The sequence below is a fragment of the Papio anubis genome, chromosome 18 (assembly GCF_008728515.1).
Source record: "Papio anubis isolate 15944 chromosome 18, Panubis1.0, whole genome shotgun sequence".
NCBI classification, from domain to species: Eukaryota; Metazoa; Chordata; class Mammalia; order Primates; family Cercopithecidae; genus Papio; species Papio anubis.
The window spans coordinates 56,640,951-56,656,282 of record NC_044993.1 but is presented as its reverse complement, the minus strand read 5'-3'; the positions used below and the strand labels follow the sequence as shown (position 1 = coordinate 56,656,282).

General features: G+C 38.0%; 1 long non-coding RNA gene across 1 annotated transcript; it reads right to left on the bottom strand.

The window, feature by feature from the left end:
- Positions 1 to 276: 276 nt before the first annotated feature.
- Positions 277 to 14,678, bottom strand: LOC103880349. Its single transcript, XR_002519165.2, has 3 exons — positions 13,544 to 14,678; positions 11,953 to 12,118; positions 277 to 840 (listed from the first exon to the last, which is right to left on the bottom strand). It is a non-coding gene; the product is annotated as an uncharacterized LOC103880349 (long non-coding RNA).
- Between the last annotated feature and the right edge of the window lie 654 nt (positions 14,679 to 15,332).

Genomic DNA, 15,332 nt, shown 5'->3' with positions numbered 1-15,332 from the left:
CTCTACCTTCCTTCAGAAGAGCTATCAAAGTACTTTCCTCTTTTTGTTGTTGTTAGCTCTCTATGTAGTAGAAGGTGAAGCGACGTGTATTAGTTCATTTCCACAGTGCTATAAAGAACTATCTGAGACTGGGTAATTTATAAAGAAAATTACAGTTCCTCACGGTGTGGAGAGGCCTCAGGAAACTTTCAATTATGGTGGAAGATGAAGGGGAAACAAGGCATGTCTTACATGGTGGCAGGAGGGAGAGAGTGAAGGGGGAAGTGCCACACTTTTAAACCATCAGATCTTGTGAGAACTCACTATCACAAGAATGACATGTGGGAAACCGTCCCCATAATCCAATCACCTCCACCACTTGACACGTGAGGACTACAATTGGAGATGAGATTTGCGTAGGAAAACAGAACCAAACCATATCAGGACGTCTCTTTCAATTAGGATATAATTGGCTGCAAATAAGAAAATCCATCCCAAGCCTGACTTAGAATATAAGGGCCAAAAAGTAATAGCAAACAACACAGGCAACATATTGGTTCACAAATATGAAGAACACAGAAAGTAACAGATTTTAGGCATAATTTGATCAAGACTCTCATTCTGTTTGTCTATCATTGTACCTTTTTTTTTTTTTTACTTCCTTATGTCAGCTTCATTCTCAGCCAGGTTTCCTTCATCATAGCAAGATGATATTCACGGTTCCAATTTTCACATGCACACGCTATACTTTCCATAGCAAAAGAGCATGTCTTTGACTCAGCAATCTCTGCAAGAATCCTAAGATTCCTTCTGACTGGGCAAGCTTAGGTCACAAATCCATCCCCGAATCAATCACTGTAGCTGAAGGAATAAAATATTATGATTGGTTTAGTCTAGGTCATATGCTCCACCCTGTGAAGACTTTCTAAAACTGCATGAAACTACTAATAGAAATTGGGGCTACTGCCCTGCACGAGCAGTCAGCCTACTCCCAGACCAAGAGCTGGCTCAGAGGTGGTCCCATCACACAGAGAAACCCCTCACAGCCACCTGGCATGCTAAACCCACACCTACCCCGAAAGTCAGCCCAGTGGGGGGCCCATCCTCCAAGAGAGCCCACTACACAGCCTGTCAACCCACCACACCTGCAGATACCTGGCCCAACAACCACCTCCATGCCCTAGGCCCCAGAAACATTATGTTACCTTTGTCAAAAACTCCCATAGCCAAGGCCACTGACACAATTGCAGACATTGCCGACAAAGGTCATATCTAAATAATCTGTATGGAGACCACATGACTCAGTCCACTTAGAACCAAAACCAGTGCACCATTCCCAACTGACAGCCTACGGCCCATTTACAGGGAAAAGCCTCATTCTATAAAAGTTATTCCATAAAATTGAAAACAGTAACTGTTCCACAGAGTGTGTAGATATCAACATAGGGACACAAGAAAAAGCAAATAAATGTGACACCCTCAGAGTAACAATAAGCCTCCAGTAACAGATGCCAAAGAAAAGGATATTTATGAAATGCCTAAAAAGGAATTCAAAATAATAATCTTAAAGAAATTCAAGAATATACCAAATAATACAAATAATTCAATAAAACAAAAAAATTATGATCTGAATGAGGAATTTAACAAAGAAATAGATGTTTTAAAAGAACCAGGGCTGGGTGCAGTGGCTTATGCCTGTAATCCCAACACTTTGAGAGGCTGAGGCAGGAAGACCACCTGTGGTCAGGAGTTCGAGACCAAATTGGGCAACAGAGTGAAACAATATCGCTATAAAAAATTTTTGTTTTAATTAGCTGGATGTAGCAATGCATATCTGTAGTTCCAGCTACTCAGGATGCTGAGGTGGGAGGATCACTTGAGCCCTAAAGATTGAGGTTGCAGTGAGCCATGATTGCACCACTGCATTCAAGCCTGGGCAACAAAGTGAGACCCTGTCTCAAAAAAAGAAAGAACAAAACAGAAATCTTGGAGCTGAAACAAATAATCCCATTAAAAAATGAGCAAAAGATCTGAATAGACCGTTCCCAAAAGAAGACATACAAATGGCCAATGGGTATAGGAAAAAATGTTCAGCATCACTAATCATCAGGGAAATGCAAATCAAAACCACAGTGAGGTATCTTCTTACCCCAGTTAGTACTGGTATTATCAAAAAGACAAAAAAGATAACAAATGCTGGTACAGAGACAGAGGAAAGGAAATTTACTGTTGGAGAGAACATAAATTAACATATTCATTATGGAAAACAGTATGGATGTTTCTCAAAAAATGCATAGAACTACCATATGATCCAGCAGTCCCACTACTGGGTATTTACCCAAATAAAAGAAAATCAGTATATCAAAGGGTTACCTGCACCCTCATATTTACTGCAGCACCATTTATAATAGTCAAGATATGGAATCAACCATATCTTGGATGATTAGGTAAAGAAAATGTGGTGTATATATATGCAATCGAATACTATTCAGCCATAAAAAAGAATGAAATTTTATTATTTGCAGCAACATGGATGAAACCAATGGTCACTATGTTAAGTGAATTAAGCTAGGTACTGAAAGACAAATATCACATGTTCTCACTCATATGTGAGAGCTTAAAATGTTAATTTTGTGGAGGGAGACAGTAGAATGATAATTACCAGAGGCTAGAAAGGGTGGGAGGTAGGTGAAGAAAGGTTGGTTAATGGGTACAAAAATATAGTTATATAGAAGAAATAAGTTCTAGTGTTTGATAGAACAGTAGAGTGACTATAGGCAACAATTTATTGTATATTCAAAATATTGCATATATATTATACATTTCAAAGTAGCTAGAAGATTTGAAATGTCCTCAACACAAAGAGATAATAAATATTTAAGGTGATGAATATCCTAAATACTATGAATTGATCACTACACATTGTATGAATTTATCAAAATATCGCATACTCCATAAATATTTACAAATGTTATGTATCAATAAAAAAAGAGGGAACAGAATCTTGGAGCTGAAGAATTTGAAATGTTCCCAACACAAAGAAATAATAAACGTTTAAAGTAATGGGTATATTAAATATCCTGAATTGATTATTGAACACTATATTCATTTATCAAGATACCACATGTACCCTATAAATATTTACAAATGTTGTATATCAATTAAAATAGAGGGAAAAAAGCCTTGGAACTGAAGAATTCAATGAATGAAACAAAAATAAATGAAGCCTTCAACAACACACTAGATCAAGTAGAAGAAAGAATTTCTAAACTTGAAGACAGGTGTTTAGAAATAACCCAGTCAGAGACAAAAAAGAAGTTAAAAAGAATGAAGAAGTCTACAAGACTTATGAGACACCATTAAGTGAACTATATCCTGCAAAGCTCTCCTTTAGAAATAAAGGAGAAGTAGAGACCTTCCCAGATAAGCAAAAATGGAGAGAATTCATCACAAATAGACAGGTGTGACAAAAAAAAAAAAATGCTTAAGAGAGTACTACAACTGGAAACAAAAGGATGATAATTACTATCATGAAAACATATGAAAGTATAGAGCTCACCAGTATATGTAAATCCATAGTTATATTCAGAATACCCCAATGCTGTAATGGCGCTGTGTAAATCTTTAAATCCTCTAGTATGATGGTTTAAAGTCAAAAAGGTCAAAAACATCAACAACTACAATTAATGGCTAAGGAACATGCAAAAGACCAACATGTAAAGTAAGGCTAACAAAATACAAATTGTGTGTGCGTGTGTGGAGTCTGGAGGATTCTTTTTTTTTTTTTTTTTTTTTTTTTTGAGATGGAGTCTTGCTCTGTTGCCCAGACTGGAGTGCAGTAGTGCAATCTCAGCTCACTGCAACATCTGCCTCCCAGGTTCAAGTGATTCTCCTGCCTCAGCCTCCTGAGTAGCTGGGATTACAGGTGCACACCACTGCACCTGGCTCATTTTTTTATCTTTAGTAGAGATGGGGTTTCACCATATTGGTCAGACTGGTCTCAAACTCCTGACCTTGTGATCTGCCCACATCAACCTCCCAAAGTGCTGGGATTACAGGCGTGAGCCACCACACCTGGCCCTCTGGAGGATTTTTATGTGATCAAAATTAAGTTGTTATCAGCTTAATAGTCTATTATAACTATAGGACTCTTTATGTTAGCCCCATGGTAACCACAAAGAAACAAATTACAGTAGATACACAAATCAGAAAGAGAAAGAAAACAAAGCTTAGTGCCACAGAAAATCACCACATCACAGAGGAAAACAAGAGACAAATTAAAGCACAAAAGATCTATAAAACAACCAGAAAATTGTCAACAAAATGGCAGGAGTAAGTCCTTACTCAGTAACAATCTTTAATGTAAATGAATTACATTCTGAAATTAAAAGATATACAGTGGCTGACTGGATTTTTAAAAACAATACCTAATTATATGTTGCCTACAAGAGACCTACCCCATCATTAAAGACAGACTGAAAGGAATAGAAAAAATGCAAACAGAAACCAAAAGTGAGCAGGAGTGACTATACTTTTATCAGATAAAATAGACTTTAAGTTAAAAACAATAAAAAGAAACAAAGAAGGCCATTATATAATGATAGAGAAATTAATTCAATGAGATGATATTACAAGTGTAAATATATATGCACCCAACATTGAAGCACCAAAATATGTAAAGCAAATATTATTAGATCTAAAGAGAGAGATAGACTGCAATACAATAATATTGAGGGACTTTAACACCTCAGTTTTAACAATGAAGAGATTACCCAGACAGAAAATCAACAAAGAAACTTTGGGCTTAAATGACACCATAGACCAAATGGACCTAACAGACATTTGCAGAATATTCCATTCAACAGTTACAGTATACTCATTCTTCCCAACTGCACATGGAACATTCTCCAGAATAAATCATATGTTAGACCACAAAACAAGTCTTAACAAATTTAAGAAGACAGATTATATCAGGTATGATTTTTGATCACGATAGTATAAAACCAGAAATCAGCAACAAGAGAACCTTGGAAACCTTACAAATACATGAAAATTAAACAACATGCTCCTAAATAATGAATACGTCAATGAAGAAACTAAAGAGAAAATTAAAAATTCTTTGAGATAAACAAAAATGGAAACACATCAAACCAAATGGAATACAGCAAAAGCAGTTCTGAGATGGCATTTCATAGCAATAAACACCTACGTCATCTTTTTTATCTATCTAATAAACCCTTACTAGATTTCTAATAAAGAGTTTAACCATGCACTTCCAGGAACTAAAAAAAATAAGAACTAAACCCAAAATTGGTAGCAGGAAGGAAATAATAAGGCTCAGGGCAAAAATAAATGAATTGGAGAACAAAAGAAAACTCAAAAAAATTAACAAAAGAAGAGTTGGCTTTTTGAAAAGATAATCAAAATCAACAAACCTTTAGCTAGACCAACTTAAAAAAGAGAAAATATCCAATAAATAAAACCAGAGCTGGAAATGGAGACATTACAGCTAATATTACAGAAATAAAAAGAATCATAGAGGTTATGATGAACAACTATATATCAAAAAAGTTGAGGGCATAGAAGAAATAGATAAATTCCTGGACACATACAACCTATCAAGATTAAACTATAAATAGAAAATCTAAACAGACCAATACTGAGTGAGGAAATTGAATCAATAATAAAACGTCTGCCATTGAAAAAAAGCCCAGGACCTAATGAGGCTAGCATTACCCTGATTCCAATACAGGGTAAACACAAGAAAAAAAAAAAAAAGGAAAACTACAGGCCAGTATACTTGGTAAATACAGGTGCAAAAATTCTCAACAAGATGCTATCAAACCAAATTCAACAGAAAATTTAAAAGATCATTCACTGTGACTAAGTGGGATTTATCCTGCGGATGTAAGAATGAGTCAACACATGCAAGTTAATAAATGTGATATGCCATATTAACAGAAAGACAGAAATCTTATGATCATTTCAGCAGATGCAGAAAGAGCATTTGATAACTTTCAACATTTCTTTATGGTAACAACTGTCAACAAATTTGTTACAGAAGGTATGTACCTCCACACTGTAAAAGCCAGATATGACAAACTCAAAGCTAAGAACATATTGAACAGGAAAAGCTGAAAGTTTTTTCTCTAAGATCAGGAACAAGACAAGGATGTCCACTTTCATCACTCCTATTCAACATAGTACTGGAAGTCCTAGCCAGAGCAATTAGGCTAGAAAAAAAAAAAAATAGAAAACATACAAATTGAAAAAGATGAAGTCAAACTATTCCTGTTTGCAGACAACATGATCTTACATGCAGAAAACCCTGAAGACTCCGCCAAAAAAAGTTATAACTTATCAACGAATTCAGTAAATTTGCAAGATACAAAATCAATACATAAAAATTAGTAGCATTTCTATATGCTAATAGCAAACTATCTGAAAAAGAAATAAAAAAAAATTTCATGTACCACAGCTACAAAAATTTAAGATACTGAGCAATAAACTTAACCAAGGAGATGAAAGATCTCCACACTGAAAACTATAAAATATTGATTAAAAAAAAACAATTAAGACACAAATAAATGGAAAGACATCTCATGTCCAAGTATTGGGTTTTTAATTTTTTTAATTTTTAAAATTTTTCTTAAATTCCTGCACAAAAAGTACAATGTTCAAGTATTGGAATAATTAATATTGTTAAAACCACCATACTACCTAAAGTGATCTACAGATTTAATGTAATCCCTATCAGAAGAACAGTGACATTTTTTACAAACATAGAAAAATCAATCCTAAAATTCATATGGAACCACAAAAGACTCCAGATAGCCAAAGCAATCCTGAGCAAAAAGAACAAAGCTGGAGACATCACACTACTCAACTTCAAAATATACTACAAAGCTATAGTAGTGTATTTTGTGCCCTGTTATGGGCACAAAAATAGACACATAGACCAATGAAACAGAACAGAGAACTCAGAAACAAATTCGTGCACCTATAGCCAACTGATTTTCAACAAAGTTGCCAAGAAGACACACTGGGAAAAAGATCATCTCTTCAACAAATGTTGCAAGGAAAATTGGATATTCACATGTAAAATAATGAGACTAGACCCCTTCCTCACTCCATATACAAAAATGAACTCAAAATGGATTAAAGGCCTAAATGTAAATCCCAAAATTATGAAACTACTAGAAGAAAACGTAGGAGAAATGCTTTATGCCGTTGGGCTGGGCAAATAATTTTTAATAAGACCTCAAAAGCACAGGCAACAAAAGGAAAAGTAGACAGATGGGATTACATCAAAATAAAAAGCTTCTGCACAGCAAAGGAAACAATAAACAGAGTGAAGAAACAACCTACAGAATGGGAGAAAATATTTGCAAATTATACATCTGACATTCATATCCAGAATATATAAGGAACTTAAACAACTCAACAACAACAAAAAACCTTATTTTAAAATGGGCAAATGACGTTACAAGACATTTCTCCAAAGAAAACATGGAAATGACTAGCAGTTACATGAACAGATGCTCAACATCACTAATAATTGGGGAAATGGCAATCAAAACTGCAATGAGATATCATCTCACTCCAGTTAGACTAGATAGTTTCAAAAAGACAAATAAAAACAAATGTTGGTGAGGATGCTGAGAAAAAGGAATGTCTACACATTGTTGGTGGGAATGTAAAGTAGTACAGCCACCATGGAAAACAGTATGGATGTTCCTCTGAAAATTAAAATCAGAACTACTATATTATTCAGTCATCCCACTATGGAGTATCTATCCAAAGGAAATGAAATTAGCATATTGAAAAGATACCTACACTCCCATATTTATTGCAGCACTATTACAATAACCAATATATGAAATCCACCTAAGTGTCCTATAATAGATGAATGGATAAAGAAAATCATACACACACACACACACACACACACATATATATATAAATATAATTTAATACTATTGAACCATGAAAAAGAAAGAAATTTTGTCATTTTTGACAACATGGACCTGGAGAACATCATGTTAAGTGAAATAAGCCAGACATGAAAAAACAAATATCATATGATCTCACTCATATGTGGAATCTAAAAAAAAAACAAAAAACACAGATGCTATTATAGAAGCAAAGAATAGAACAATGGTTAATAAAGACTGGGGAGGGAGTGGGAGAGGGGATGAAAGGGTGAGATTGATTAACTGGTACAAAGTTACAGTTAGATAGGAGAAATGAGTGTGGTGTTCTATTGCACAGTTGGGTGAGGATAATTAAAAGTAAGATATTTTGTAGATTACCAAATAGCTGGAAGAGAGGCTTGTAATTGCCCTCACCACAAAGAAACGATAAATGGGCAAGGTTATTGACACACTAAATACCCTGATTTGATCGTTAAACAATACATATGTATCAAAACATCAAATTATACTGCACAAATATGTACAATACAATGTGTCCATTTTAAAAGGCATCTAATTTGGTGACAGAATTCCCCCAAAAAGGAATTGGGGGCTACTGAAAGGGAGGATAGGGTAATGAACGGTAGGGTAGCATCTGTGTTTGTTAGAATTAGGTTCAGCTGTAAGTGACAGAGACCCAAACTAGCAATCGCTTAAACTTAGATAGAAAATTTTTTCTCTCTCTCACAAAAAGTCTAGTAAGGTAGTTGAAAGCCGGTATGGTTTACGACAGCATTATAGACTCGAGCTCCTTCTATCTGTGTCTTCTACCACAAATTCCATGTTCATCTCATTGCCAAGATGGCTGCCCCAGCCATTACATCTGCAATCCAACCAGCAGAAAGGGAAAAGCAAAGGAGAAGAGCATGCCCACTCCTTTTAAAGAAACATCCCCAAAGTTGTACATAAAACTTCCTACTTATATCTCATTAGCCAAAACTTAGACACATGGCCACCCTTTGCTGCAAGCAAGGATGGGAAACATAGTTGATTCTAGGCATCAATTAATATATGCTCCATGAAAAATCATTTTACTTTGGAAGAAGGAAGATTGGACGTAGAGGGACAACTGATAGTCCCTTGGTCAGTATCGTTGGGTACTGGAGGTAACCCCTCCCCAGATTTCACAGAACTCCCTGGCATGAGTGACTGCAGCAAGAAGTTACCGTACTTCATTCCAACACTTTGAGGACACACTGGGGAATTACATGAGTCATCAAATGTGAAAATTGGAAAACTGCTGACCTTTCTTTAAAGCCCCAGTACCTTTTGTTACCTCCCTTCCTCCTCCTTTTTTTTTTTTTGAGATGGAGTCTCAGTCTGTCACCCAGGCTGGCGTGTAGTGGCATGATCTCGGCTCACTGCTACCCCCGCCTCCCAGGTTGAAACGATTCCCCTGCCTCAGCCTCCTGAGTAGCTGGGATTACAGGTGCCTGCCACTATGCCTGACTAAATTTTGTATTTTTAGTAGAGACAGGGTTTCACCATGTTGGCCAGGATGGTCTTGAATTCCTGACCTCAAGTGATCCGCCTACCTCGGCCTCCCAAAGTGCTGAGATTACAGGCATGAGCAGCCATACCCAGCCCCTCTTTTTTTTTTTTTTTTTTTTTTAACACCATATTATTTGTAGCTTGAGCAGCAACTAGTCTAATGAAAAGATCACTAACTTTGGTTCAGAAAACCTGAGTTTGAATCTTGAATAAGCCACTTACTGATTATTTAAAGCATTTAACCTATCTTAAAGCATTTAACCTATCTGGCCTCATTTTCTCATCTGTACAATGGGAATTAAAAGATCTCATGGGATTGTGTTAGAGACTAAGTGGTAGCTCATAGTAAGGGCTCAATAAACGGTAGCTACTGTTATCATCAGGCTTCTCTGTCCCGGAGGTCATTGCAGCTGTCTTCTGCATAATCACCCAATAAGTGGAGTTTATTAAATGAGCCTCCATTCTAGGGCTAAGCCACATGATTTTCAAATAATCAATATGTGAAGCCACCCAGCATAAGCGGACAGGCTATAAATCAAATCGGATGCAAAGTCTGTCACAGATAAAAGGGACCTTCATATATGTTGATTTGTCATTTTCCTGTTTATTGCTGTTATCATTATTGCTAATAATAATGGCAAGAGTTGTCATTTATTAAATGCCCTTGCTGTGCCAGGCACTGTGCTTTTGAAACTTCACAGTGATCCCCTGAGGTAAGTTTTTTCATTCTCCTCTAACAGATGAGGAAACTGAGGACAGAAGGGATAAGTGATTTGCCACAAGTCACCCAGAGCCAGCCTGGCACTCAGATCCGAGTCTAAAGCATCTGTGTTTCTTAGAATTAGGTTCATCTGTAAGTAACAGAGACCCAAACTAGCAACGGCTTAAACTGAGATAGAAATTTCGTATGAATCATATAGTAGTTCTGTTTTTAATTTTCAGAGGAACATCCATACTGTTTTCCATAGTGGCTATACTACTTTACATTCCCGCCAACAATGTGCAGACATCCCTTTTTCTCTGCTTCTTATTGTTTATTTACTTTTTATAATTTTTATGTTTAAAAAATCCCCAAAAACCATAAAAGAAAAAAATCACCAATTTTTACACCACCTTTCTTCTTTTGAAGTCTCTAATGAAAGAAAAAGTGAAAACATCCCCAGCTCTTCTAAACTCTCCCCCAGAGATAACCACTGTTAGCAGATTGTTTTTCATGCTTACGCAGTTTAATATTCTTTAAATTGTCATTTTTACTCTTTTGCAAACAAGCCATTTCAAACAGAAGGAGTTACGTTATATAGTCTCTTGCTCAGCATCCTTGGATACGTTAAAGGGCTACGTTAAAAGCTGCAGGGAAAAGTGACTTTTATTCTATATATGCTGGCTTCTGTAGCTTTCATTTACTTGTTCATTCATTCACTCATTCAGTCATTCAACAAATCTCAACCAAATACCCCATACTTGCCAAGAACTAGTTAGGCACTGAGAATACAAAAATTAAGAAAATTCAGTTCCTCTCTTGGAGAAGTCACCAGCCTAGAGGGTGGTGACTTCACCCATCATTGCACACAATGAAAAAAAGATCTACAATCAGGATGAGGGGCAAAAACGAGAGAAAGGTTCAGGCAAGGAGATGCTTGAGCTCAGAATTAGAGGAGGCATTCACTGCACAGACAAGAATCCATGTTATTTTGACCAGAGAGTAGTAGGGGAGAGCCCAGAGATGTCTTGTGTGGCTACAACATCATGGAAGGAAGTGCAAAATTGATGGAGATGAGGCTGGAAAGGTCACTTGGGCCTTGAATAACATTCTTAAGTCTTTGCAGTGCATCTGACATTCCTATCTGCTACAAAGCCTCTTGTTCTAGAAGGAAAATAGATGTTCAACTTGTGAAAATGTTATTCTAGAGGAAAGATAGGTGTTCAACTTGTGAAAAAAGAGAAGTTCCATCTTAAAATCCATCATCAGGAATACTACTTGGCAATTTACAAAATGAAATAGTGATATGATACATGCTACAGCATGAATGAAGCTTGAAAACATGCTAGGCAAAAGAATCCACTCACGAAAGAAGCTGTGTCATTTTCTTTCATTTATATGAAATGTCCAGAATAGGCAAATCTACAGAGACAGAAAGTAGATTAGTGGTTGCCTAGGGGTGGAGGGGGTGGGAGGAAATGTGGAGTAACTGCTAATGGGAGTAGGACTTGGGGAGGGAGGAGAAAATGTTCTAAAGTTGATGATGATGGTTACACAACTCTGAATATACTGGAACCACTGAATTGTACACTTTAAATGGTTGAATTATATGGTATGTGAATTATATCTCAAGAGAGTGACTCAAAAGAAGGCTTAGCAGAATTTTTAAAAATCCCTCCATCACTAGAAAATAATACACTCCTGAAAACTGCCACAAATAAGTCTGTGTTCAAGACAGGCTTTTATGGTCATTGTTTCTTTTCCATCACCATCCTTTAAAAAATATAGAATATTTTGAATGTGGGTTACCTTGAAAGTTCATTGGTCAGTCAACAACCCAGGTCTATTTGTTTTCTCCTGTGTTTAATCCAGAGGTTGCTAGAGGACAGCGACTCTCAAACTCTAGTTCTGGAACCACCTCCATCAGAATCACCTGCGGTGTGGGTTATCAGTGCAGATTCCCGGACACCAAGACCTAGTAAATCAAAATATCTGGACATGAATCCCAGGGATTGGCACTTTAATTTTGATACATACCGATGTTTGAAGATCTATGCTCCAGACTATGACGCCTGGCTTATAATTTCCTCCATTTCATTACGTTGGCCCCACCCCGGTTTCTGAGTGTGAGTTTGATCCTAAATAGACCCAGATCATGGAACACATTAAGACACCCAATGCAGAAGAACCTTTGCAAAGAGATATGAAAATAAATGCAATCTGTGTATGACTGTAGCAGTGACTGAGTGTTCACAGAACATGTTAAGGACAGAAGGAAGTGGACGGCCGGGAATTTCAGGACCAAAATCTGATTAATCGAATGACCTTAGATCTAACTTCTGACTTCAGCACATAGGCTAGATTGTCTAAGAGCATGCCATTCCACCCATGTCCCACCTTCTGGATTTTTCCAATCTATGGTGCATCCTTCTGACTGCTGTGACTATGACCTTGCTGTCTCTCCTGAGACTAAGTCACCTCCTGCATAAAATGATGTGTTTGATCTCAATTGTCTTGGGATTCTCTCCAGGCCCTGACATTATATAATATAGGATCCAATGACCCTTGAGCAAGATTAGAAAGGCTTCTACCATGGCTTTGACACCCAGAATTAAAACAAAGAGGGGCTGTGCATGGTGGCTCATGCCTGTAATCCCAGCACTTTGGGAAATCAAGCTGGGAGGATTGCTTGAGTCCAGGAGTTTGAGACCAGCCTGGGCAACATAGCAAGACCCTGTCTCTACAAAAAATTGTAAAGCAATTAGCTGAGCATGGTGGCATGCATCCATAGCCCCAACTACTTGAGAGGCTAAGGTGAGAGGATCACTTGAGCCCAGGAGGTCAAGGCTGCAGTGAGCCAAGATAACACTGCTGCACTTCAGCCTGGGCAACAGAGCAAGACCTTCTTTTGAAATAACAAAAACAAGCAAACAAAACAAAAACAAAGAGGGCTATCACCAGCATCTTGAAAATTCACTTTATTGAGATATCATTTACATATGATAAAATGCACCCATTTAAGTGTATGTTTTGGTGAGTTTTGACACCAAACTCTGAGACCCATTCATAGTATTATATGGGTGTGGATGGGAAGCCTTATTTTTTTATTTTTTATTTTTTGACAGCTTTGTCTTCATGGGCCTGGGAAACAGAGCATGAGCATAGCTTCCCAGGAAGTCCCCTCCCCCACCCTGCCCAGGTTCAGCCTATCATTTATCCTCAAACACCATGTACCCCCTGCCTTTGTAGCCCCTCACCACTGGTTGTGACTCCCCCAAGGCTGCTCAAGAGTCCCCATAGAAAATCTCAGGTTTGTGTTTCCCACTTCCCTGGATGCTGCTGAACCATTTATAATTTCCTGGCCCCCTTGGTTTTTATAGGGTGGTCAGTTTATCGGTACCTCATAATGGCTCCTTGCTGAGGCACTCTCATGGCTATATTCACATTCCAAGTTCCGGCTTTGACGATTTGCGTAGCAGCTGAGATTCACCTGCTAAATGGAAGGCCTGTCACGCAGGCTCATTCTCCAACTGTTACGGGATGGAAATGCTTGACTGTGAGTTGTCCAGGTTCTTGGTGCATTGAACAAAGAATCAAACAAAACATACAAATAAAGCAACAAAAAAACCCAAAACAATGAAAGCACAGATTTATTGAAGCAAAAGTACACAGAGTGGGAGCAGGCTTGAACAAGCAGCTCAAAAGCTCCAATTATAATGTTTTTAAGGGTTCTTATTAAGCTAAAAGAATTTGGTAACACCCACTTTGTGCCCTTTAGAGGGCTCCAGTTGGTTACACCTTATGAAGGATTGCCCCAGGACCAATCAAAGGCTGAAGTGGAGATGGCACATGACCAATCAGAGGCTGAAGTGGAGACCTGGCCTGTGGTCAATCAGAGGCTGAAGTGGAAATTTCCATCTTGTTGTTTCAGGAGTGAGGATGTGGCCTGTATGCTGCCCAATCTTGCCTAGAACTGGCTGCACCTGCTCTTCTTTTGCTTACACTTTAACCCTTGGTTACCCTCATTCCCTATTCGCCTGCTTCTCAAGCAGACGGTTTCAAATACATGGACCCAAGTAAATCAATGACCTTCTATCTCTCCTTTTCCTGTATCTTGCAGACTAGAAGATGTTGATGCTTACAGAGCAGAAATACACTCTATGGCTGGAGACTGGTCTTTACGGCCTTAGAATTGTTCCCCTGGGAGGTCAGTTCAAGCTGTCACTCCGCATATTCAGAAGGGCTCCCCTTCCAATTGTTCCAGTTGCCATTTGACATATATTTATGTGGTTCTTTGGCTGCTGTCTCTTTCCCCCATAACTCGTAAGTCTCAGAGGCAGAAACCATGTCTGTCTGGTCTCTGCACTCCATCACTGATTTCTAGAACTCTGCCTAATATGCAGGAGATGACCAATTAGTATGAGTTAACAAAACTACAGAAGGGGAAGAAAGAAGTCAAGAAGTAGGCTAGGTGTGGTGGCTTACACCTATAATCCCACCACTTTGGGAGGCTGAGGCAGGTGGATCACCTGAGGTCAGGAGTTTGAGACCAGCCTGGCCAACATGGTAAAACCCCATCTCTATTAAAAACACAAAAAATTAGCCGAGTGGTGCATGCCTGTAATCCCAGCTACTCAGAAGGCTGAGACAGGAGAATCACTTGAACCCAGGAGGCAGAGGTTGCAGTGAGCTGAGACTGCACCATTGCACTCCAGCATGGTCAACAAGAGCAAAACTCCATCTCATAAAAAAAAAGAAAAGAAGAAGAAGAAGAAAAGAAAAGAAAAAGGGAGAGAGAGAACTGTAGATTACATCACAGGGATTGCTCCCATAACACTTGTAACAAGGTAAAATCTGACTCAACAGGACATCAGGCACTCTTGTACTCACATTGTTGTGGGCTGAATTGTGTCCCCCGACTCCTAAAAAATATGTCCAAGTCCTAGCCTCTGGTATCTGCAAATGTGACCTTAATTGAAATGGGGTATTTGCAAATATAACTGAGCTAAGACGAGGTTATACTGGAATAGTGTGGGCCCTAAATCCAATATGATTGCCATCCTTACAAGAAGAGAAGAAACACAGAGACACATAGGGAGAATTCCATGTGGTGACAGAGGCAGGCATTGGAGTGATGCTTCTACCAGCCAAGAAACACCAGGGATAACCAGTAATACCAGAAACTATGA